This window comes from Drosophila albomicans, chromosome 2L (genome assembly GCF_009650485.2).
Source record: "Drosophila albomicans strain 15112-1751.03 chromosome 2L, ASM965048v2, whole genome shotgun sequence".
Taxonomy (NCBI): Eukaryota; Metazoa; Arthropoda; class Insecta; order Diptera; family Drosophilidae; genus Drosophila; species Drosophila albomicans.
Genome location: NC_047628.2, coordinates 27,489,887 through 27,517,367, shown reverse-complemented (window position 1 = coordinate 27,517,367; position 27,481 = coordinate 27,489,887). Strand labels below are relative to the sequence as shown.

General features: G+C 35.7%; 1 protein-coding gene and 1 long non-coding RNA gene across 5 annotated transcripts in view; one reads left to right on the top strand and one right to left on the bottom strand.

Moving 5' to 3' along the window:
* LOC117563629 (uncharacterized) overlaps positions 1 to 27,481 on the bottom strand; it is a 153,493-nt gene that overhangs the window by 23,468 nt on the left and 102,544 nt on the right. Inside the window, exon 3 of one of the 2 annotated variants that reach the window (XR_007954597.1) lies at positions 26,329 to 26,338. The exons of the other annotated variant lie outside the window; for it this stretch is intronic. This is a non-coding gene — a long non-coding RNA (uncharacterized LOC117563629). Of the gene's footprint in view, positions 1 to 26,328; positions 26,339 to 27,481 lie in introns of those variants that run through there. 2 annotated transcript variants of the gene reach the window in all.
* The window catches only part of LOC117563622 (protein bunched, class 2/F/G isoform), a 133,175-nt gene continuing 127,669 nt past the window's right edge, over positions 21,976 to 27,481 (top strand). For 2 of the 3 annotated variants that reach the window (XM_034242027.2, XM_034242023.2), the window contains exon 1: positions 21,976 to 22,068. The gene's annotated coding sequence lies outside the window, so the exon portion shown is untranslated. Of the gene's footprint in view, positions 22,069 to 22,971; positions 23,049 to 27,481 lie in introns of those variants that run through there. The other variant, XM_052002673.1, reaches the window with a different exon arrangement.

Here is a 27,481-nt window from a genome sequence, read left to right as displayed (position 1 = left end):
TATAGGAAAAGATTATGAATTTGAAAATGTAGTTCAATTTGTAGTATATTTTTCTTTAATTTGAACAGAAGTAACATAAGAAACTTAAACCCTAACCCACTAATACCCAAGGCTTCCTTGAGGCATTTATCATATAATTTGTATTATCTGAAATGCAAGAGGTTCTTAAATCATTTGAACTGATAACTAGTTGCTAAGAATCAAATATTAAATATTACAAATTATATGATGAGTTCGTCAAGAATATTCTGAAAACTCTGGGACTTAAAGGGTTAAATATATGAAGAGTTAAGAAGAATAATCACAAGATAACACTGTGTAGAACAAAATATTTCAACTTTACCATATTTAGAATTTATAATATTAAAGAAAATTAAGTTGCCATCTTATCTATATGACATTTCAAAGTAAGAAATACAAAATTAATCATTAGAAAAAATAGGAAAATTTTTTGAATGAATTTTAAATTATTATTATTAATATTACATTATTATATATATTATATATTATTATTATTAATTTTTAGAAAAACATATATGAGATTGCACAAGAAAATTATAATTTTAATGAAATATTATATAAATTATAAGCTTATTGAAATATTTTTATTATTCCTTAATATTTTTATTTTACAATTCCCAACATTTGAAATAATCTATAAAGTTAGCTCAGCTCAATTTTAAATTATTATACTATTAACAAACATTAGATTAAACATGATTTACTTTAATATTATAACATTAATATATATGTTATAAAAATTAAGCCTATGAAAATAATTTGATTAATCTTAAATAGTTTCTTCCTTTTACAATGCCCAATATTAGTTGTCATCTCTAAAGTTTTGTCAACCTTTATTAACTGGTCAATTTTAAAAAAAGATACGCCTCTAAGAAATATTGTTGTTCGAGGGCAACCATAACTTTTGAAATCAAATTAGGGACAGTTCCCATTGAGAATGTTAAACTGAAATGAAAGCAAACAATTTATACGCAACATTACGCAATTGAAAATCGAATTGTGTTTTCATTTTCATTTCATACAATTCGCACAAATTAGATTTTACAATTTTTGTTCGTTTTTTCTTTTTTTTTTATAAGCCTCCCATAAAGAAATGCGTTTATCGAAGAATCAAGTCGAGGTCGAATCGCAGCAAGTATTTTGTATTGTGCCCTGGAGCACAATAAAACAGTTTCTATAGACAGTCGCAGAATAAGTTTGATTACATGTGTGAGTGGAGATAAATTGTAATATGCTTAGAGCTGTTAAGGAGGGAGAAAAGAAGCTTTAAGTGGATGCCACAAATTTACATAAAGTCAATCAATCATGGCATCAGCGTCGACGCCATTTTGCATGTTGCCAGAGCCGAGGCACTTGTGAGATTTCATTAATATCACAAGCTCCAAACTCAAGTCTCACAAGATTAGCATTTCGTCGCTCATACGCCCCGTTGTCCAGCCCAGACTCTGATTGCGGCCCAGACGAACGCAACGCATGAGCAACATGAGCTTGCATAATAAACGAGTCCGGGGCCAGGACTCGAAGGGTGTCATGATGAATGATGCGTCGTCTTCGTCTTCAGGACTTGACTCTGTTCTCTCTTTATTCTCTACGCTATTCTCTGCATTTTTCTGCCTCAGCAGCGCAAACAAAAAAAGAAATTTCGCATCATTTTTCATGCGTTTAAAAAGTGGACGCTGGTCAAGTGTGTGCCAAGCTTTGCCCCTTGGCAGCTGCAAAACTGTTCAAATTTGATTTACTCACTTGATTACATGCTCTCTCTCTCCCACTCTCTCTCTCCCTCTCTCGATGCTGTACTCGTCACTTTGATTTAGCTCTGGGGCAATTGTCGAACGTCGTGTAATTTGCGTAAAAATGTCATATTCATATTCAAGTTGATGTTGATTGATGAGCTGTGAGTTCAAGTGCGCATTATGCCAAAAAAAAAAAAAATGCTACACAAAATATGTAGCCAAACAATTGAGTGCGAGGCATTTAAATTCAGACTTAAAGTTGCAATTGAAATAACTAAATTAAGTGTACAAAATGTGGGTTTATAAATATTATTTTATGCAGCTTAAATTTACTATAGAAATAACTATTATTCGTATATAATATGGGTTTAAAAATATTAAAGTATGCTCGAGAAATAAAATTGGACATGAAATAATATTAAAAACATTAATTTATGAAGTTTAGATCTCCAATAAAAATAACTCAATTTATTTTAGATAGTGGGTAGATATGGGCTAAGAATATCCTTTCGTGAAGCTTAAATTTGCTAAAGAAATTAAGATTGGAAATATTTATTTATAAGGTTAGCCTTTGCAAAAAAATTTCCTACATTATTTGTATATTTTTAAATTAGAAATGTTCTTTAATGATTTAATGATTGTTAATTGTACATAATTTGGGTTGTGAAGCTTCAAAATTTAATATGAATAACTGAATAATGTGTTCATAATATGGATTTAGAAATATTCTTTTATAAAGTTTAAGTTTGCAATAGAAATAACTGAATAAATTGCCCATGAAATGGAATTCAAAATATGCAATTATCATACTATATGAAGTGTAATTTTGAAATAGAAATAAATGAATTAATTGTAGATAGTAAAAAAATATTTTGTAAAATATAGGCTTAGAAAATTGCTGCTTAAATTTGCTAGAGAAATAAATAAGCTGATACTATATTTATGATTGCTGAGAATTTGATTACGTTCGTTCGGATAAAAATTATAGAAGTTATTTAAGATGTTTACTTGACTTTAGCTTTCTTACTTGTTCTACTTTAACTAGAATTCAATTCTTTCGATATTTTTAGGAAATTGGGACATTAAATTCCTAGTAGAAATAACTAACTTATCTATACATCATATCAATTTAGAAATATGCATTATCAAAATAGCAAAAATAACATTCTAAATTGTAGTATTTCTTTTTTAATTAATACTATTTTGCTTGAGCTTCATTTAGTAACTCCTTTTAGAATATTGGTATTGAAAAGTGCATACATAAAGCATTTTTTATTTACTTGTTGTATTCTAATATCTTTGTATCTAATATCTATCTTGATCTATTGTACCTATACATAACGTACATCAGAAATATTATTCTTCCAATTAGTGTGTTCTCTAATAAATGCTTAGCTAGCATTCTCTCTCTCTGGGAATCCATGAAAATCAAATGGAATTTTCAAAAATGCTGAAAACGAAAGTTTGTGGCTGTGTGGAGCGCATTGTGGGCGTGTCAGGGGCAGACAACAACTGGACAAATAGTCGACCCACAGTCCACAAGACGAGGAAAAAGTCAATAGAAAAGAAAAGCAAAATGAGAACGAAACGTAATTTAAAATTTAGAAAAGAACAAAAATGCGAAACTCGTAAATCCAAAAGGAGCAAAAGGACACACGCCTGATTGGCACGCACATGACGTACACACACACACACACTTGAATACATCTCCCACACTCCTTACCCACACACACACACACAGACACAGAATATCCAACACAAAGTCAAATATTTGATGTTGGCGCATTTCAGTTTCAACTTTTTCACTTTTTATGTGCGGCAAGAAATGACAACAAGGACTTGAGAGACTAATAAAGAAGTTTGTCATATAGAAAGCAACATTAAATGTGCAGGGTATTGCTTAGTCGGTCATTTTGAAGCTCTCACTTTTAGTTGTGCGTTTTAAAAAAGAAAGAAAATGAAATCTAGAGACCCAAACTGAGCTGCCTGCAACAATGTAATGAAATTGACTGGCAAGTGTGTGTGAGTGTGCATGTGTGTGTGTGTGTGTGTGTGAGTGTGTGTGAGCTGTCTTATCTGCAGGCCAAAACCATTCACATTCGCATTCACATTCAGTTCCAGGCACTCGTGTGTGTATTCATGTCTGTGCTAATTTCTAAGCATTTTCCTTTCCTTTCGACTTTTGCTTCTCTGTGTTTTCTTTTTTTTTCGTACTTTTGCCGCATATTTGTGACTTTGTGATAAGCAGTCAGCAGAAGATTAGAGAGAGAGAGAGAAGGGGGAAGGAATGAAATCCAAGTTGATTTCTTGCGCATTTAAAAGGCATTTTGATTAGTCGCAAAGTGGCGCGTGGCAGCGGCCATTTTGATTTTTATTTCCGCTTTCAATTGAGATTTGATTGGAAATACGCTTTCCAAGTTTTGTTAGTACTTTTTTTTAGGTTTTAATTAAACCTAGAGTATTTAAACTGTTTACGCTATTTACTTAACTTAATTATCCTCCCCTTCGTAGTTTTTCCCCTCTCTTTTTGTCTCTGCCCTGCGGCGAAACAATGCTCTTCAAATTTTCTTTAAATAAACGTCTCATTATTAGCGCAAAAATGCCGCTGCCACGCCCCCTTAACTGCCCCCTGCCACACACGTGTCATTTTCGGTTTTATTTTTTTGTAGTTGACCATTTCGTGTACCTGTTTTTTTTTTTTGGTCAGAGATATTTCAATGCCGACATGTGTCCAATCAGTGGCAACGTGCAGCCAACCATGCCACCCCTCAACCCCCTCTATACTTCCACCCTCCTTCCTCTACCACTGTCTGGTGATTTTTGCAAAATTTGTAACATTTTATTTACACTAGAGGGACAGCGACAGACTTGCACAAAGATATGCTTCGAGTGAAGACAGAAAGACAGAAAGAGAGAGCTTCGTTCTTATTTGTCTTGTGTCAACATGCCCCCTGCATATAAAGAAGCAACAAAATAAAATAAAATAAACGCACAAAAAGTTCAATTTCAATGCTGATGAACATGTTGGCAACTTGTTATTTTTCTTTTCATGTTTATCTAGCGTTCAAAATTTATACAATTCCAAATGGGCTAGATAAATATTTGGAGAATCTCCTGGACACGGCAGCAAAAGCAAAAGCAGCTAAAAAAAAGTAAGCGCAGAGACTAAAGTACAGTTGTGTACAAAACATTTATAGAGTGGGTGTTGTGTAGAAATGCGATATGACTATGAACCTATATTTATATCTTTTTTTTAGCAATAGAATTTCAGGATGGCAAAAAGAAATTGTGACATGAGAGATTCCAATGTTATATCAAATTTAGATGTAAGATATTTACATTTTTCTGAAGATATCAAAAAACATTCTTTATATCATATCTTTATATCTTGTCAAAAAGAAATTGTGAATTGGAAGATTTTATTATTATATCATAATTAAATATAAAAGATTTGCATTTTTCTAAAAATATCTATCAAAAAAGAAATTGTAGTATGAATGATTAGATTGTTTGATGAATGATCAAACGTAGATGGAAGAGATTTATATTTTTCTGGACATATCAAAAAATATTCTTTATATCATCTTTGAGGATGTCAGAAAGAAATTATGGAATGAAAGACTTTATTATTTTGTCACATTTAAAAGAAGAAGAAAAAAGATTGAAAATTTTCCGAAGATATCAACAAATTTTCTTTATATCTTATTCGGGCAACAGAACTTCAGCATGTCAAAAAGAAATTGTGGTTAAATATTGTATCCAATTTAAATACAAAAGGAAAAATTCATTATACAATTTTTTAGACAGTATAATTTGAGGATGTCAAAAAGAAATTGTGGTATAAGAGACCTAAATATTATCTTAAATTTAAATATCAAAGATTTGCATTTTTCTGAAGATATCAAAAAATTACATTTCTGGATGTCAAGAAGAAATTATGACATGAAAGACTATATTATTTGGTCAATTTTAAATATAAAAGATTTTCATTTTTCTGAAGATATCAGAAAATTTTTTTTCCCTAGCGAACCTTCAATGCTGAAAAGTATTTATTTAAATTGGAAAGATCATTCAATAGGAGCGTCTTAAAATTTTGCTCTAATAGTATTTCTCTAAACCCTCTCTAAACATTCCCAGCATATTCTTGCTTATTAAATGTTTGGGAATAACTCGTTATCCACCCACAATTCAAATCCCATAGCCCGTAGTCGCATATCATTTATCATATCCATACATTTAACAGTCTCGGCTGAGAACTGTCAGTGACCGAAACATTCATAATTTCATCGAAATTAATATGAAATCAATCAAGTATAATTCTCATTTTCATTTTGCCGCATCATGCGCGACATTCACGACTGCCGCTGATGGGTTAATGTTAATGAAGAAGTTACGAGAGAGGAACACCAAAAATGAAAGAAAGAGTTGAACCCCAAACAAAAGGAAATGGCGAAAGGAATAGGAAAAGCGCATATGAATTTTTGTCATGCTCATCAGCGAACGCGCTGAAAACTTTTCTTGGTAATTTGAGCTGGCACAAAGGCGCATTAACCCCTTATCGCCCCCACACTTCTAATGCCAGCCAGCCAACATCTCACATATCGGCTATCGCATTCATTAACTACGCACCGCGTAATTAATCCTTGGCAGGCGTCGCCTTCGACGTTATTCTGTGGCAAGCAACCCCCGCAGCAATTGCATGTTGTAAATTAGATTTTCGTTTGTCATGACAACCCTTGGCACAATACTCGAAGGAGGGTTGCCACCTCGTTTGAATGCAAAACTGCTTTTGGTCATTAACCTGTCTCGAGCACTTTGCAAACTTCTATTTTTCCATCTCTCTCTCGAATACAGCGAAATGCTTTCAACGTTCTACGAGTATTTCGAAAAGTTTCCAACCCCAGAGTTTCCACAATGTCATGATGCGACGCGATGGAGAGACGCCATGTTGGTTTGGGATTTTCGCCTTGGCAAAACTTCTTAATGAACTTTAAGCAGTCGCAAAAGGGGTTGAATGGAATGCAAGACACGATTAGCGATAGAGATGGAGATGGAAATGGAAATGGAGGCCAGAGTAGTTTTAGTTTACACAAAAGAGTTAAACAAGTGTTAAGCGCCGTGCACAAAATGAGTTCATCAATCATATTTCCACCGCATAGCTAATGTCGAATCATTTCTATGATGACGAGAGGCGAGCTCTAATGGATAAACGAGCGACATTAGATCGATATGACTCAACTCGATTAATGTAATAGGAAAATTAGAGTGAACTGCAAATCAGAGAGAGAAGCAATAAGCTAGGAATTAGATGCAAACAAAATTACAAAATAATAATTATGGGTTAAATTTTAGATTTATTTTAATGGGAAATAATGTAACTTGAATGGAACAAAATTGGATACAAAATTTTAGAAAGAGATATAATATTAATGATTCAAATTTAGATTTCTTTAAATGCGGAATAATAAAACAGACAACAAAATTCTATATTCAAATTTAGCAGAATTTTTATATGAATAAAAAAGAAAGCTACAGTCGAGAGTGCAGAACATTGTGGTATTATAAAAATATACCACAACAAATGAAAATATACTGAAGATCATATTTGTTATTAAGATGAAGGACTAGGTTCGAAATATACCACATAGCTCAAAATATCCCAAACTGTCCGTTTACATTTTACTCTTATTATAAAATATACCAAACAATATGCCACAAAAAATATTAAAATATACTAAAGGTCATATGTGGTATGAGATTAAAATATACCAAACTTTCCCTACGAAATCGAAAAATTGGCAAAGTCAAGACTTTAATTCATTTTTTTCTCTCTATGTAGTTTTAATTAATGTTTCTTTTTATTCATTATACAATTTTCGTTGTTTTTATAATTATTCATTATTTATAATCTTCATTGATGATTATAATTGCTATTATGTGACATTTGAATTACTATAAATATTCAATTCTTAGCTACAATTAATGTTCTAGTTATTACAAAATATTGCCAAATATGTTCGTTCCATCTTAAGAAAGCCTATGAAAAATATAGACTACCCCAAAGCCGACACTCCTTATTTTCTCAAAGTAACCCAACCCCAAAGTAATCCTCGAGCTCAATTGCTGCTGCCCAAACACGTCGCAGCCTACACATATGTACGATAGATAACAATAATAGCGAAAAGAGTGACATTTCTACGTATAAATAAATCCAATAAGAGTTATAATGCCTTGCAAATATCATAAATATCAATATGAACGACATTTGAGGACGTTGCTCAAGTTTTTTATTCCAACGCAAGCAGAAAAAAACAGAGAATAACAAGAAAGCGCATTAAATTTTATTGATATAAATTTTATTTTAATGGTCAGCATTGCGGCAGGATAACATGAATGTCCTATTTAAAGGATTAACGCCTTGAATTATGAGCAGCAGGCCGGAATTGGGCATTGCACATAAAATATCCTTGTGAATTTGCTTTTTAAGTTAATTTTATTTTATGTGACTCGACGCCGATTCGCTGAATTGTCCCCAAAGAACGCGTTCAGTATTTTTAATGGTGATTTATACCAGACGGTATTTCTAAGAATACCCTGTAAAGCCATGAAGAAATAATATGATAGATAAAAGATTCTAGTAACGACAATTTGAGCAAAAAAACAACATTCTGAAGGATATCTTTCAATTAACTTCTCATCTCAATATTCTGAAAATTTCGTCATAAACTAAACGGTATTTCATGTATACCTTGTAAAAGAATGAATATAATAATAGATAGAATATTCCAGTATCAACAATTTAAGGAAATACAGATCGAATCATCTAAATATCTTTTAATCAACTTCTTATCTAAATATTCTGAAAATTTCCTGATCTTTCCTCACTTTCATCATTTATAATTACAGAGTATTTGCTAGTTAATCATCCATTCCCTTATGCCTTTGTTTTTTAGCCAAGCATTTGCTTTTTTATGACCCTCACATGGCCATCAAAGTTGACAAATGGCCAAAAGCGTTGCCAGAGGAGTGAGAACTGGTCAGAACCATTAGCTAGAGAGTTGAACCTAACGTGTTACATATTAATTGCACATTATTTATCGCCGGCATTACGAAGCGTAGAAGACACAACAATTTAGGCCGCGATTGATTTGATTCCGTTGCGTTTTCTTTTTCGATTTCAAACTAAATTACACACAGCACGAGAATCAATTTCAAAGCTCATTAAATTTCCAAAAAAAAAGTCCCCCAGCTTGGAGTAACTAAATAAATACTAGTAGTTAAGTCTTAAGTCTGCTGCTAGAATCTGCACAACAAATCTCAAGAACATCATCGAGCAGACATTGCGTTTGTGGGGCTTCTTTTTTTTGGGGATAGTTGCAACGTTCAATGGCAATCATATCGAAATGAGATTTATTAGTACGAACGGATATTATATTCACTCAATTCTTGGGGGTTAAGGTCGTGGCAACAATCAAAAGTAACACAATTGTGATTGAGGAAAGTTTTTTTTGTCGCTGATGCGCTACTTAAGTTGAGTATTTTAGTTGCTAGAAAAATAATGAATATTCTAGAAATAATCAAAAAATTATAGAAGCGATAATTAAAGCATAAATTAAAGCATAAATAAATAGATTTTGCAATCTAGATTTTTTTCCTATGTGTGGGATAATCATGAACTTTAAATATATAATTTGAGAAATACTTTAAATTAATAAATTTACTTATTATTCAAAATATTCAGAGTATTCAATATGAAATTTCAAATAAACCTGTTAAAAAACTTAAAATATTAAATTTACATTTAAATGTTATAACATGTGATCCACAAAAAAGAGTAGAGTAATACACACACATATACCGCTATAACAGGGTGGCTCTTCACTTTGCGTTAGTCAGTGTCAATGCGCGAGGTGTGGCGGGGGGATGTACAACGCAAAACAGGTGAACGCAGGCTGCGCTACTCCGATGCTCTGCTGCGGTAGCACCAAAAACACAACAACAAAAGTAACGAATATCAGTCAATTAATGTATTGTAGAATACGTTGTAAGTCATTTTGTGACTGATCCAGTTGTCTAAATTAGCTGTGGAGTTGTCCCCACTTTACAACTCATTAATTCTCTTCTTCTTCTTCTTTGTCTTTGCAGAGCCTCAACTGCCAATTCATCATATTGCGAATTCATCACATCATCCACAAAATGCACTAAAATTGCCCTAAAAATAAATCAAAGCTTCGCATAGTATTCTACTAATTACATTGCTATTGGGAACATTATAAAAATTGCAATAATCTTTAGTGTTGCCAAAAAACTAAGCATAAATGTGCAAAATTAAATTGTACATATATAATTTATTAATTACTTCAACTTCGTCACTTCATCGATTAAAATCGATATGTATCGATTATCGATAATCACTAAAATACTGCAGGGCCACCAATTAACCGTTGCCGCCATTAATTTGCAATTCGCGCGAGTGTCTAAAACTGTTGTGGGCGACAGCTAACAAAATGTGCTAATTAAAATGGAATTTTATTAAAAACCCATAAAATGCAACAGTACTTTATGCAAGCTAAACTAATTAAATTAGTAAAGAGTGAAAAGCTGCAACGAAAAGTTCTATGCGGCTGCATCCGAAGCAAGCTGCCCTTTGGAGTCTCAACGCGGTTGAAAATTTGGCAATCGGACTTTGCCCTCATCTCGTCATTCTGTCGTTAGAGAAAAAGAGACAGCATGCCGCGCATTCAACAAGTGTAAAAGTGTGAGTACAAAGCATGCAGACAATCGGACTACGCAAAACCAACCAAGAGTAAAGCAGGCTTAAGGGTGAAGATTTGACAATGCGCAATGCACTCAAGTGCAAAAAACAAAAGCAGGCTGCAGGTTAAGTTTGTCCGCAAATACACGAATAATTAATTAGTCCTGTTACTCGGGCTATTAAATTGGATAATAAAATTGTCGCGATTGTGTATATTTTTTTTATGTGTGCGAGGTTAAAACCTCGCTTTGCACCAAGCGTAATTCAGTGTGTGGATGAAAGTGAATTAAATTTGTGCAAGTGAAAAAGTGTGAGTGAAATAGCATGTGCAAAAGTATGCAAAGCAGGCTGTGCTCTTCAGATCCACCGCGACTGAAGATTAGGCAAGCATTCACCAAGTGTCAATATGTGCGTGCACGAATAAAGCAAAGGTAAAATTTGCTGCGCAATTTAGGAATATTTTTTTTAGTGCTTAAAATAGAAAAGTGTTAGTGAAAATGTGTAAAGTGTAAGTGAAATGTGATCCTCGTGCAAAGTAGTGCATTGAGCGTGTATATAAAAAGCCTATGCAAGAAAAAGGCAAAGAATGCAGCAAAAGTGCTAGAGCCATAAAGCTTAAAAAGCTGCTGCTCAATTTTTTTTATGTGCATGTGTCAGAAGTGAAGAAGTGTTAGTGTAAAAGTGCAATTTACATACATGCATACATGCATATGTATGTATGTATATCTAATCGCAGTTAGAAGATTTACTGCGCAATTAGGGAATATTTTTTTTCAAGTGCCTAAAAGTGTCAGTAAAATGTGAAAGAAGTGCAATGAGTAATAAGTGAAATGAGTGTAAGTGATAAAGCCTATGCAAGAAAAAGGCTATGAAAGCAGCAAAATTGTGAGAGCCGTAGAGCTTGAAAATCTGCTGAGCAATTTTTTTATGTGCGTGTGAGAAAAGTGAAGAAGTGTTAGTGTAAAAGTGCAAGTGAGAGTGAAAAAACAACACAAGGCAGCATCTTTGCAGTTTGAAGCAGTTTGCAGTGATTTTGGAAGTTTTGTCTGGCGGCAGTCTAAACAGTTTTGCAAGGTAAGTGAACATTTATTGCTATGCATTGACAAAGTGACAAAGGGGTCAAGTTGAGAGGTAAAAATAACTGCCTGTAGCCCCCTTCTTGTTGCTTCGTGCACTTTTCTGATATATTAATAAGATCTGGCAGGGCCGTTAACAAAGGTTGCCACCAAGCGTTAGGTCATTACAAATATGCAAGGGCACCATTAAGCTTAAAAAAGTCTATGAATTGTGAATTATGTATTTATTTATTTTTACTATTTATTTTATTTATTTTTTATTATTTTTCTATTAGAAGTGTTGTTGTAAATATCTATACCACTTGTTTTTTTTTTTTTGCTACCTAATTCCCTTTTTAATTTACCCTCGAGAGCAGCGCATTGAATCATCAAATTTGGCTGGACGAACTTTTAGCGCTGCCCTTGACAGCTCATGCCTATAGATGGACAACGTTTTTATCTCTCGTCAGAACGAAATCTATTAGAGACTCAGACGCGACCCCATCTCAACAAGTACAAGCTCTCACTGCATGTACGTTGACCCCCTCCCCTCGTAATCCCCCTCTCCACCTCTCTCTCGGTAGTCATGTCCTTGCACGTCGCCTGCATTTCTAAGTTTGCACATTTGTTTCCTTTTTGCTGCTGCTCTTGTCTGCTTTTTGTGCTCGGCTTTTCTACATATTTACAATTAATATTCAAGCAACCTTTCTGCGCAGTGTCGAAAGAAGATATACCCAGTTCCCAGTTCTCCCCCCGCTTCTTCCCTCACTCATTCCACTTAGTAGCTCAACTTGGCTTCACGCCCGTCTTTTGATGGGGTGCGAATTGGGTTCAGGGTGCGATGCTGTTGCTGCTGATGTTGCTTATCCTTGATGTCCAGTGTCCTTAGTTTCTCTATCCTCCGCTCCGCTTTGCTCTGGCTCTTGCTCTGGGGTTGGAAGGGCTATTCGTTCGGTCTGTAGCCGCATTAAGTGTAGACATTATTCATTTTTGATGATGAATTTCCATGTCTCACATGTCTAGTGTTGCCATTCAGCCATCTCCCTCTCTTTTCTACCATATATATAAAAGTATGTGAGTGTGTGTGTGTGTCCAGTAATAAGTAATAAGTGCAGAGTTGAGCAAGAAAATCCAAATGCTGCTGCGACTTTGGCTGGGGAGGCACATGAAAAAACTTTTAGTTCTGTTGCTGTTTGGCATACAAATGAGTTAAAGTTACAATGCGAATCTATGGTCAAACACAGCTACACTCACATATATTTGGTTTAGCATTCAGAGTAACTCAAGTGAAGTGAAAATGAATGGTTATGGCGTCAAGTTAAAGTGTAATGATTTTACTGCAAATAGAGAACTTCAAAGTTGCAAGAAACTCTTTTAAATAAGCAAAGGTTGTATGAGAAAAGAAAAGTCGATGGGGGAATAAGAGATTTAAATAGGTTTAAATGATTATTAGTGGGTATCAATGAATAAATCAGGCTTTAATTGCAAATACAGTTCCTATAAAGAGAACATAGTGAAAGTGAGCAAGACCATAATACGTATCATGAAGAATAATGTCAACAGATGAATTAGCAAGAACTACTCCAGTTAAACTATCCATAGTAAATAAAAATACCAATCCAAGAACCCACAAAATGACTGGAGAAAAAGATAATTGGTCAAGATGAAATGTTGCTAATCAACTGAACATTTTAATTCAGGTTGGAAATGCAATAATTATTATAGCGAAAGTAAAAGTATCTACGAATATTCCAACTGAAAATATATATTGAGCTCATACAATAAATTCTAATAAACCAATTGCAAGTAGCATACATTATTCAAATGTTTTCTTTTTACCAGATTCTTGATTAATAATATGAGAAATGTAAGGTCATAGAGCAATTATTGTTATTCAGTCAAGCATGAAGACATTTCTTAAAAATTCTTTTGAACTGATGCAAAACACTAAAAAAAAAAACTAGAAAAAAATCTGTTTAGATTTCATTAACAAAACAATTTACTAAGTAGCTTTAAATTTATCAATGAATTATTAAAGATTATCAAAATTAGATTGCCAAACTTCTTTATGGAAAAAACGTAGTATGCACCATTGAAACATGCAGCACAATTCTAAAAATAATTCTTTATACATTGCTCAATCAAGTAGTTAAACTAATAATTTAAATAAAAATACAAAATCCAACCCCCGCAAAGCAATACGATAATATCAAAATGATGGGCAAACCATTGACAGTGCTATATAAAAAAGTGAAATGAGACAAAATCCCAAGATGGCAATTGTAAGCCATTTTCTTTGCTCTCGGCCAAAGGCAGATTCTTCGATTCTCTGGCCTAAAGCAATTCAATGGGAAATGTAAGCATAAATCTTGCGGCTCTAATAGGAATTTGTAAATGCGAAATGTTTATTTTTATGCGTTCTCAATGCCAATTCCAGGGAAGAATGTGAAAGTGGAAGCGGTGAGGAGAGGAGAGGAGAGAGAATAGAAAGCAATTTCCATTTCGAGACAGAGTACAGAACGAGAGACAAATCCCCAGCAGCGATTTGACCATTAAAATTATACCCACAGGACAAGGCGCATAAAAAAAGCGTTAGCAGTGTTCCGAGAGAGGGGTGTGGAGAGGGGGAGCAAGAGGGGGGACAAAGCTGTTGCTGCTTGAATATGAAATCGTTTGGAAATGGTCGAAATTGGCATTCGAAAGTGCAAGAAAAAGCAGCTCAAACCAAAAAGAGTTTGTTCGGTTTGTTTTTTGGGCCACATTTGTGTGTGCTCGTTTAACCGAGGAGCAGGGGACGGCGCAAGGATATTTCTGGGGGGTTGAGGGGAGGGAGAAGGGACATTTTCTTACGTGTTCGCTGGCCATATTTTAGAAACTAATGTGACATTTCGATTATTCGATTGGATTTAATGTGTTTTATGAGTTTTACACGTTCCACATTGCGTGGGTGTTAAGTGTGTGAGTATGTGTGTGTGTATATATATGTGTGTGTGTCTGGCAAGCGATGACAACAGTTTGCAGCCAGCAAAGGGGATGAATAGGCCTAAAGAGGTTGCCCAACGTTGATCAACTGATAAATGCAAGGGGCGTGTGCTGTGATGGGTAAATACTTAATGGTCAGAAAACTGAATTGAAAAATCGCAATGTGCTATTAGAAACTACAAAAAAAAGAAAGAAAAAGATAAATAAATCAAACAGATGGCAGTGTTCCACAAATTGCTAGTTTGTATTATAAGCAAACTAGAAATTAAACGCACTCGCCAGCACTCTCTTTTCTTTAGTATTTAATACTAAATTTCATAATTTCATAATAAATAAATATTAATTTCTTATTTATATTTTCAATGTATAAAGCAACGATGAAACTGAAGAGTTCTCTAGCATCATAAATAATGAAAATAGTTTGCACTCAATTGAAAAATGTTCCTCTTAAAGATCTTTCACTTCTCTGCTGGCTGCGTTGTCCACTGCTTTCCTGCACTGCTTAGCGGAACCACTTGGTTGAACTGCTTGGCTGAACAGCTTGTAGTTGCTTAGAAAGTTCGTACACTCTTGTTCAGACGCCACTGTAGCAGTGATGCTTGCCGCGATCGTCAAGCAATTTAGAAAACTTGTGTAAATGATTATTTAATTTAAAATATATTTCTCTCTTTACAATTACTTGATTTGGCATTAAAATACATTTCTCAAAATTACATTTACAACATATTTTTCGTAATATGTAATACGCATCAAAATGGCTTGCGACACTTGTTGATCTTCTCCATGTACTCCATGGATATGATGGTGGGTCGTGTGGCATCCGAGTCGATGCAGCAGACCACGCCCTGCATCTGTTCGCCTTTCTGATTGGGCTGATCGATGCGATCGTAAATAACGCCAGTGGCGCCCCAACGCTTCAGTTTATCCCGCACAGCGATATCATTATTATGTGAACCCCAAATCAAAACCTGCAAACGAAACTCGCGTATTTGGCCAACAGTCAGCGGTTTACTCAGCACCACATTCGTTGGCACACTCAAGCCAAACAGCTCCAAGTTGTGGGAGAAGAACAAAGCATTGTCCAGCACGCTGACACGTTGATCGAGGAATTGAACGGGATTCTCATGATCGAGGACTTGCAACAGAACCGGATAAAGGTTCTGCTTGAAGCGCACCATCAGACAAATATCTGCATCAAAGCTGCTAAAGAAAATGCGACGTTTGCCAGCCAATCTAAAGACCAGCTCCAAAATGGTGTCCACATAAAAGTTACGATCGAAACTTGGCTTGCAACTATTCACCTCCCAACGTCCGCTGTTATCCCGTTGCGGCCACTTGATCTCGATGAGAAATCCGAGTTTCTCGGGCAGTGCCGAAGTCTCCACATCAAAGAGTTCGCTGAGCAGCAGAAAAGGCTTCTGCGACTGCAGATAAGCATCGCAATTGAGATTGCAGCCTTCATTGCCGGCATAACGCATCGCCTGAGCGAGCAGCAAATCCTCGTAGTTTAACGCCTGAATTGGCAGCAAAAGATGATCGTTATACTTCACAGCGCCCATGGCGAGTAACTTCAAGCGATTCAAAGATTCACTTGGAAAAACAAAGACATCCGTGTTGTCCAACGTCTTGTCGAGAAGTGCTTCGCAGCTCTGAGCAAACTTGAGCACAAAATCATGATTGACAATCACCTGAGCATCCTTCGTTAACATGACATCCATCTCAATCATATCAGCGCGATTCTGAAAAGCGCGTCTAAAGGCCAACAAAGTGTTCTCGCGATACACATGATCATCTACACGATAAGTTGGTCCAGTGCCTCGATGTCCGATCTCCAAAACCTCATGTCCATGTCGCCAATAACGAGCATAAGAAACACGCAGATTGCACTTGATGTTGGGCAAAGCTCTGATGATCAAATATTTGACATTCAGCTCGATCAGCGGACGATGCGTCGAAGCGCAGTTGAATTTGATGCGCAAGGAACCTTCAGAGTTGAGCAGCTGGTGACGGAAAATGAAGCCATAACCGTAGTGATAAGGCGGTTCATCATAGCCAGACTTATAAGCAAAAGTATAGAGATCTAATCGATAGAAAGTCTGCTCAAAGTTATAAACTGAACAGTGAAACAGTTGCATATCATCGCAGCCACAACGCGCACCACTCGATGCCTGAAAGTGCAACTTGACCGAGTAACGCAAATTCACAACCTCAGTGTGAGCTAATTGAGAATTCTGCAGCGTTTCAAGCGAAGGATTACGATGAAAGATACTTTCGGTTGTCAATCGCACATTTTGTGCCGTTTCCAATGTACACAGCGCTGGCTCCAATTCGTACATCGGTTGCAAGTAAACGTGCAACACGCGTGGCTTTTGTTTCCCCCAAATAAACGGAGCATTAAAGATCTTGAATTGAACGTAAGTTTCATCGGTTGCCCAGCCGCGATTCACTTGATGCTGATCGCCCTCCACATACTGCTGACCAAAGTAGTCGCAGTTCTTCAACAGATTGTGGCAAGTGCGTATGATACGTGGCACATTGTGCACCTCCCAGAAACGCACCATGCTCACGTCTCGCATGGCATCGATAGCCACAATCAAATAACGATACTCCACATCGATGTGACGTGGAATGCGCAACGTTGAGGTAAACTTGTGCGTCTCGTAGCCATCGTCCATGTATTTGGCACTTCGCTCCATCTCAATGAAGCGCTTCGGATCCCAGTTGCCCAACTCATCGCAGTTGCCACTGATCGCAGCCACCTCGTTACCTTGCAACGGTCTTCGCACCATCACACAGAAAGGCCAATCCATGTAGATCGGCTCCTTCTCCTCGATCTTGGGCGCCTCTTTGACCTCCGCATTTGCATCCTCCTTGGGTGGCTTGGGAACGCATTCCTCCCGCTCGTTGGCAAAGAACCAGCGATGCATAGTGATTGATTAACTTGAACTGCACTTGAATTTCTAATCGATTCTTTTTAGCACTAATACTGGAATTTGTTTTACTGTTCAATAAGTGTCAATCGATAGTTTGTTGTGAAAAAATTGTAAATATTTAAAGAGAAATTTCTTTTGATAGAATTAGGAAAGTTGATACTAATATTTGATATTTAATTTTATATTAATTTACTTTTAAGCACTAATTCAATAAAGTCATTCATTTATTTGGTAATATAAATATGAATATAAAATATAGCTTACTTTGAACTTTATGACTGAATTTAGTTTTACAATTCAGAAAATGTCAAGAAAATCAACATTTAAAAGAGAAATTACTTGTGATAGAATTAGGAATGTTGGTACTGATATTTGATATTTAATTTATATTAATTTACTTTTAAGCACTAATTTAAGTAAAGTCATTCATTTATTTGGTTTTGGTTAACAACTAATATACAAATACAATATAAAAACAAATATAAAATATAGCTTACTTTGAACTGTAAGCCTGAATTTTGTTTAACAAGTCAGAAAATGTGAATGTGTGATTAGCTTCAAGAAATAAATTTCAAATAATAATGATCAATTTATGTGCCTTATTTATATAAAGAAAAATTTACTTCGTTTCTAAGTTAAAAATATATTGCATTTTGTAATAATTTAACATTTCCATTTCTTCTTTTCAGAAGCTACAATTTCCAAGATGAAAAGAAAAAACTGTTTTTTCCTGGTAGGTAAAATCAGTAAATATTATAGAAAATATTTAAGAAAAAGCTATTTCGTATACTATAAAAATTTGAATTAGTTATTCTTTGCTAAATGGTGAAATTCTTATAGATAAATGTAAATGGCTAGTAGAGCTACAAAATTAAAGATACTAGGAACATTTATTAAAACTTCATCAGTGGAAAATAGAATAATTTCTCAAGAATTTAGCAAACTCAGAATGAGTTAAGCCAAGTTTTCTCGGAATGCGCCTCAAGATATTTTATAGATTGTCAAATTGTGCAGAATTTTCACAAGTTTACGAACAGTTTTCACTGGTAATTGTTAGGATAGACTCTGTAGTTGTTCAGCTAACAATTCTACTACTGCTTTCCGGTTGCCATTAGCGAAGACTTCGGTTAACAAGTTGAGGAAATTATGACTGAAGGCAGTGTGTGTGCAGTCAAGTTTATAAAAAGCAGCAGAAAAAAAAGAAGAGAAGAAAAACGCCTCGATTCGATTTACAGTTCATTACTTTTCATAATTCTGTGACTTGTTTAGGCTGCGTTCTGTAACAAATGCCAAATGTTCTAAAATCCCACGCACTCCACAGAATGGACTGAAGAGAGAAGGGAGAGAGGAAGGCGGGTTGACACATGTCCGTGTGTGTGTGTCGAAGGATGGACAAATCTAATTGGGTCCGTGTCGTTTTAGCTTTGACATTTTGCCCTCTAAAAAAGCAAAGTAGAGGAGAGCAAAGAAAAATATAAAATTCTATTTAAATTGTTGAAATCCGCTTAGAGGTCCTTTGAAACGCTTCGCCATTTCTTCTTTTTTTTATCATCCTTGAACTCAAATTGGCTCTTAGGCCTTTTGGGCCACGTTTAGTGTCGAATTTCGAGCAGCTCGCAAATCGAATTGTTTAGTTTAGTTTTCGTTTTTTTCGCTTAAGCTTAAAAGCTACTTAGGAAAATATTCTATAAAACGTTGTCTAAGGATCAAATGTGGGCAGCATTAAGTCCAAAAGTTTTCCAAGGATAATACTTGGACAATGTATCTACTTTATTCACATATCTAATGTCTTTGCCATGGAAATCGATAATATGCAAATACTTCTGGCAAGTTAGGAGGGAGAAGCGAGCAAATCCTTATTCCCCATACACTCACACACTCACACACACACACACGCACATAAAACAAACAGCAGTGTGAAGAGTCGTGCGTCCCCTTCTCACACAAACACACACACTCACACACGCAGCAACAACAACTCGCACACACATAAACTAAATAACTAAATACGCATTAGCATCCTGTCGGATTTTCCTTTATTATTGCTCCCTCCAACTACTGCGAGGCAGACGAAGCAGCAAGTTGCGCGCATTTCGTGTGGCAAGCAGCATACAAGCGTTTCGTTGCACAGTGGTGCGAAACTGCTAAAATAAAATTCAAATTGTGCAAGCGAAATTTGCAATTTTTAGAAAAAAAAATTTATTTTGTCAGTAGAGTTGTTAAAAATTATAATTGTTATTAGAAATTTTAAAGAATCATAAAATCTTTTTTTGGATTAAGAAAAAGTTATAAGCTCAAAAAGATCCGGGCTTGGATTAAGGTTTTTGTGATTTTCAAAAAGTTATCAATTAGCCTGAAAGCCTTAGTCGTGTCCTTATCTCATTGCAATAAGGAATTGATAATAATAAATAATAAAAATAATAATACAATTTATTTGTATTAAATCGATTTATATTATTTGTTATAAGAAATTTCAATTATGAATTTTTTATCTCTGTTTACTTTAAATGAGTTTTAGTTATTTTATTTATTTTACATACATTTAGTTATTATTTTTCTAAATTGTTTTATCATTTTGCATAATTATTTTTGATTGTCTGTTTAAAATCTTAATTCAATTGGTAAATTTAGTTTTCTGATTTAGTATTTGCTTCAACATGATTTATTCAAATTTTTCATATGCTTACTTTTTTCATAATTATTTTCCATAATCTGTTTAGAATCGTTCAACTCAATTGATTCCATTTACTTTTCTGGTATAAAATTTGTTTCAAGATAATTTATTCAAATTATCCGTATGCTTTGTCCCACTGTGGCCAATGGCAAAGTTTTAGTGGTCCAAATTTGGGGGAATGGCAACAAATTTCAACGAATGTATGCAGAGTGTGACCGAAAGCATTATTAATAGAGAATGTCGGCAACTAGACACACACACACACTCACACATATACGCACATACACACGCACGCAAAACGTATAAAAGCAATAAGGACATTCATCTTCATAATTAGAGGCAAGGGCAGAAGTGAAGAAAGTGCGACGAGAGTGAACGAAAGTTTTGCATACGTCTGTCGATGAGTGCGTGCGTGTGTATGAGTGTGTGTGTGTGTGTGTGGGCGGGCAAAGTCATTGAGCTGAATGTGTATGCATGTGTGTGTGTGCGTACTCTGGGATTTTATGGAAATGACAGTTAAGCTCAGGCGAAACTGGACGCTGGTCACCCTAATGAATGCTGCGTGTTTGTGTTTAAGCGCGTGCATGTGTGTGCGTGTGTGTGTGTGTGTGCGTGTGTGTTTATGCTGGGAACCGGCGTCGAAATGCAATCAAATGGAAATTGTTAAAGAAAGCAAAAATGCGAAAAGAACGAGAATTCAAGGCATACGCTCCACTGACCGCCCCCCGCTCTTGAGTAGGGGTGGCAGCTGCTTGTGTGTGTGTGCTGCACCCTCACACATAGGCATTTGCACTAATTACGCAGAAAACATGTCCGGTCCTTGGGATGTTGCTGTTGCTTCTGCTGCTTTTGCTGTTTGCCATTCAACGGTTCCCCTTTTGGCGTTGGTCATTTTGCCTTGAGGTTTTTCCTCATTTTTTCTCGTCGCGTTGCAATTTAAATGCGGGGGTGTTGCAATCTTCAAAGGCCGACGCTGTTATTATCGGCTTAATTCTAATCCAAAACACGTTCCGACGCAGACGAAACACACAGTCGACTGGTCAGCGTATGCGTTTTGGGGGGTGGAATCTTGATCATTAGCACGATTTGCGACGTTGACCTATGTCTCAGATTTCGTTTACATTACGAATTGATTATTGATTCTGTTTGACCAGAGATTGCAACATTAGAAGGAACATTTAAGCTGATGTAAGACTTTCTACACTCTTTAAAAAACTTGCCACTCTCTGAACATTCAAAAATAACCGCCAATAGCGTGTGCTCAACAATGCTACGCAACAGTTCCATACACTGAACGCTACGAACCGGTTCCGCAACAGTTGCCGTCACAGAACGCTAACAAAGCTAGCCCTCGTTATAAATCACTCAGCTTTTGCAACGCAGCGCGCATTGCCGCCAATTCAAAAATTATTAGACACGACATCATATTAATTTATATAAATAACAACTTAGTTAATAATGATTAAAATTATAATTTCTGTGCATTTTCAAGCCAATGACAGCTGGGTGTATTATTTTATTCTCCAAAATTTAGATACACAAGCAGATTTTAATATTTTATTAACATAATTTAAAATATATGAATACAATATTACAATAATATAATTTAATAATAATAATTAAACATGTAATTTTTATTTAAATATTTAAATCATTTGCAAACAATATAAATATTTACTTAATTCGATATTTTTAAATTAATAAAATATGAAATACCAGAATGTTTTAGTGTTGGAAAATACTGAATAATATACTTTCTTGGTATATTTTGATATGAAGTCGGCTTTTTGCTAGCAAATTGACACTTCCCAGTTCCGGGTCACACTGTAGCGCTCAGTGTTGCATCAAACCGAGTGTCTATCGCCCGACCGCCACAATCTGTCGACCGTTCGGAGCCTGCCGTAAAAATTTCAAGGTGAAAAGTTTGTAATTGAAAATAGCAACAAATACCGCAAGCACAAGCATAATAAGTAAATGGCAAGCAAAGTGTTAAGCACATAAATATAAAACCAATTCGCACACAAAACCCAACAGCAGAGCAGTGAGCGCCGATATATATTGTACATACGTACCACAAAAAAAAATGTGTAAAGTGAGTGAGTGCATGTGTGTGTGTGTGCGTGTCTCTCTACATTTGCGCCTGTGTGTGTGCGTGCAAATTGAATAAGAAACGGGCACAAAAAAAAAATAGGCACCAATGCATGGTGCATTTACACGCTGAAAATGTGAATAATTTACATCAACCGAAAATTGTGTGTAAAACAATTAAAGAGATACAAAATTGTTAAGTACAAAAATATGTGCGCGTTGTGTTTGCTGGACGCCGACGACAGTGTGCGTGTATATGTATAAGCACATACATTCGTTCGCCTGTGTGTGTGCGTGTAGTGAAAAAACCTAAAAAAAATTTTTTGGAAGCCATTTGGCGACGTCGTCGCCGCCGCAAATTGTTTAATACCCTTTATTGTTGTTGTTTCTGCTGGCTGCCCATGTTTAAAGTGGCTTGGCCTTTTCTTCTCTTCGCTTTTTTTTTTGCAAAATTTTTTGCAAATCTGCCTTGCACGAGCTTCGTTTACTTAATGTGAAGTGTGCGCTCTCTCCCTCTCTCACACGCGCGCTGCTGTTGTGTAGCTGTGTGTGGCGCTCTCTCATGCTCACGCTCTTGTAGTGTGTGCGTATGTGTGTGTGTGTGGTTGGGCTCTCGCACACTCGTTTTGCGCTCTCACTCATTCGCTCTCTCGCTCACGTCAAATTTTGTTCCTTTTGTCCGATTTTTAGTGTTTTATTTGTAGTTGCAAAACGAAAATTCAACATATTTCTTTTGTGGCCGTTCAGTTTTCGTTATAATTTCATTGAATTGAAATGCATAAAATACGCTGGCAACTGGCGTTGTGTGTAAGTTAAATATGCAAGTTATGAAAATGCTAAAATGATTCAAAAAATCTAATCAGGCAGCGACGCAATGTCGCGACGTCGCCGTCTCATCGTCGTCGTCGTCGTCAGCTGCACAGTGCAACAAATCGATGTGAACGTCAAAGCCAAAAAGAAAAAAAAAGAAATGAAAAACAGTAATAAAATAAAACCATAAACAACAAAGATTGTCAGTGTATGTGTGCGAGTGAAGAATTTAATCAAATTATTAATAACAAAATATACAAAAGTGTCGTAAATGTTGTAAACACAAAATGAAAATTCATTTAAAGTTGTTGAGAAATATGTGAGGCTTGTGCGTGTGTGTGTTGGTGTGTGAGGCGCTGCCCTGCGTCGACGTTGACGTCGATATCCGCCCATCCTTGCAGCTGTTGTTGTTGTTGTTGTCAGTGCAGCCGCAGCAGAATTAAATGCGTTGCGCTCTTGTTGTTGTTGTTATTACAATTTTCGTTCACTTTCGCTTGATTGTAGTTATTGTTGTTGCTGCTGGCAATATTTGCACTTTGTACCTTTTTACTTGTTGTTTCTTTCTTGCACACACACAAACACACACATGTGTATAGATTTTTTCCATTCTGATTGGATTTGCTATTGGAAGTGTTGTTGTTGCTGTTGCTATTCGCACTGCGAAGCGAAGAAAACAGCTGTCAAAGCAATTTAGTCATTTTGTTTATAACTAAATCAGCTGTTTGCACATTGTTTACACTCTCTGCAACAACTCCATTGCAATGTCTTTTAACCAATGCCAATATTTGTTGCAAGGAATTTCAAATGCAATCAAATCGCAAGTCGAATTCTCATTAACGTAATGCGAGACTTGCAGTCTGGTGATGCCTCAAAGTTGTCAGTCAGTTGCTGCAAAAACCTATTACGGAATATAGTATTATTACCTTCTACTAAAGAGTAAGTGCAGTTTTCAATAAAGCGGAAATCGATGCGATTCATATTGAATATCAAAAACAACGATAAAATGTAATTTAATCGTCTTTAAAATGTAATTTAAATCGATACGTCTTTTAATCGATAGTTAAATTGAAGCAATCTACTGAATTCCAATATTTTAACTAGATCAGTTCGCATTTGAATCAAGAAATAAGTTAAATTCTACTAAAAAGTTAAATATTTCTTTCTAATATTTAAACTAGTCAGGCAATCGATAACATTCGTTCAATAATTTTGCTTAGATAATTCCTTAATGAAGATATACAATTTAATATTACAATTTTTCTATTAAAGAGACCCCTAATTTATATTTTTGCGACAGTTCATAAAGTTAAATGAACTAAAAACTACTATTGTTAATAGATAAATAACAATTCAATGTTAATCGATAAATAGATTATGTGATATATTTCAGTAATTAAGATTTGCAATATTTTTATTAATGAGAAGCAATTAAATTCGCTTGTAGAGTTCAATAACTAGATACAAAACTAATCGTTCCAATATTTCCGTAATTATCGCTCCGATTGTCTTATTCCTCCGCTTAAAGATCAAAGAACTTTGCTTATTGGAACATTGTATTCGCCTCAATGCCGTTCGTTGTCTTATTGGAATTGTAGAGATGGGACTTTAGTACATTGCAGTCGCAGACAGCAGAGTCTATGATTAACCTTGAACCAGGCAGAGACAGACACAAGCCGAGCCAAGTGAGAAGAGTCTCTCGCAGTTCTAAAGTCGCCGTCTTGGCGTCGTCTTCTCGTATTTCATGACAAAGTGAAATATTTTTTCTTGCAATCTCTCAGGATCGATGACAGAGCTTTTTTAAATGCTGACTTTTTGTTTACATTACGTTGAATTCGATATGTATCGATAGCATTTGCATTGTTTATTTAATTTGCCATTTTGTTAATAACAAATACTAAGCTGCAACGGCAACTCTATGCAACTAAGTATAGCTTGATGTACGTATAATTTATTTTTGCTTCGTCTGTCAAGTTTCGATTCAGGGGGCAGAAGGGGCAAACTATGTGCGCAGAGTCACGTCTGCAGTGCTGTCAAAAAAAAAAAAAAATAACGAAAACCGAAAATTGTTGACAAACGAAACGAAAATGTATCGTAAATAGAAATGAATTTATTTATTTTGTTATTTATTCATTTGGCAGTTTCAGTTGCTTTCAGAGATTCTATTTGCTTTGATAATTGAATATGTTTTTTTTTTTCTTCTTTTTTTTTGCAGTGTGTGAAGAGATTTTGTATCTTTTGGATATGCAATATCTTATTGTTTAGTGTGCTTTGTGTTTGCTCTTCTTCAACTATTCTCTACTTCCTTTCTCACGCGTTTAATGAGTCATTTTCTTTTTCTTTCTTTCTTTTTTTTTTTTGGTATGTTTTGCTCTCTTTTACGTGTTTTTTGGTGGTATTTTCTTTTGGTGTTTAATTAAATTGCATTTAAATGCCTTTGTCAAGTTTTGATTTTGCATTTCACTTTGACCTTTTCCCTTTTGCTCTTTATCTTCGTTGTTGCGCTGCCGTTGTCGTTGTCGTCGTTGCTTCTGCTATCATCAATATTGATTACCGGCAGCTGTCTTCTTCGTCTTCTTCAGTGCCAGTGCCAAGTGAAGAGAGAGCCAGAATGAGAGCGAGAGAGCGAGGCGCATTGCGAGAGCCGACAGAATATTTGCGCGCTCTCTTCTCTCCACATTTTGCACTTTGTGCTCTGCTTTCGCGCGCTCTCTCGCTCTCGCCTCGTTTTGCCAATTTGCACTGTTTGTTTGCTATGCTTTGGCCCCCGCCGACCGCAGCCCTTTGCCCGCCCACTTGTAGGCGCCCACGTTGCTGCCTGCGTTACGCGTGTCTCAGCCTCTGGCTTTGTATTAGTGTCTCTGTGTGTGTGTTTGTTAGTGTATGTGTGTGTGTAGGCAGGAGGCCAACAGGCTGCCTCACTCTCTGCCTCTCGCTCTAACACTGCTGCTTTTGCTGCCACTGCGTCTCAGTCGCTTTTAGTTTTTGCCTCTGCTCTATTGGGAAAATTGTTGCAATTTGTTTAACGCGCATTCGCTCTCTCCATCTGTAAATTTTTCCACTCTCGCTCTCTCGCTTTTTCTCTGCTCTGTCTGCTCTTGTCTCCACTCGCTATCTGCCGTTGTTGTTGTTGTTGTCGGTGTTGTTGTAGTTGGTTCTTCATTATATTTTTTGCTTCATCGATTTTATACTTGGTCGTTGCAATTAGTTCTTCTGCTGTTGCCATTTCTTCGCTGCGCTTTGTTCTTGCTGCAGTTGTCGTTGTCGTCGTTGTCGTTGTTGCCTCTTCTCTCTCACTCACTCATTCTCTGTGTTGAGGCAGGCGTTGCAAGTTACAGCGGCACCTTCTTCGATGGCAAATTGTATCTGCTGGATACACAGACAACACACACTCACTCATATGCAGATACAAGCGTGTGTAAGTGCAATTGCAGATGCCTTGATTATGGGCCACTGCTCCTATAACCCACTTGATGTGGCATGTCTTTGTGGCAGCCACATAAATATCAGTTATCGCCCATAACGAGCCAATATTAATCTAAATCGCACCAACTGTGATTGCATGTATTTATCTCGCTGAGGTATTCAACATCGCGATGTTATCGATCACTGTAATTATCGATTAATGCGGTAGTGGAATATAATTGGAATAGTTTAGTAATTAGAATTGGACTATCAACATGTTCTCTTCATATAATTATTTCTAATATTAGTATTAAGCCATTTGAGATTGTGAATATAATCTTTTCACATTATTATTAAAGCACTTCAAAATATTAAAGATGTTATCGATCAGTTCAATTATCGATAATCTTTAAATAAGCTGTTTCAGATTAATAGTTCAGTTGAAGATTTGCTGCTTTTTCTCTTTATAGTATTATTACTATTAAAAGTTTAATTTATTTGCTGCCATCAAATATAACGACCAAATCTTTCCACAACATTATTAAAGCTCTGCGGTTCATGGGAAACGTCATTTGAGCAAATTGATCAGTTTCATTTGGACAACAGACAAAATTCTAGCTTCGTTTATCTATCTCACATGTGTTTTGGTTTGGTTTTTTTGCAAACAAATAACAATTTGCCATATGCGAAATGATCGCTCTGATGAATTCTCTGATCTTAACCTCCATTCTCTAGAAGAACAAACAACAACAAAGATCTGTTAACCAACTTTTGTACCTGCGCAAGAACAAGGCCAATAGACTCTCGACACAGCACCTGCTGAGAGTGCTCTGACCAGTGTTGACCTATAACTGATTTGTTGTTATTGTTTTTTGTTTTGTCATTTGCAAAATATTGTAGTTGTTTTTTTTTTTTTGGCTAAAAGAGTTGCTTCAAGGTCTTGACTTTGCCTTCGGGCTGGGGGCACACGCAAAAGTTCAAAACGTCAAACACACGCGCCCGTTTACACACACGCAAACACACACACC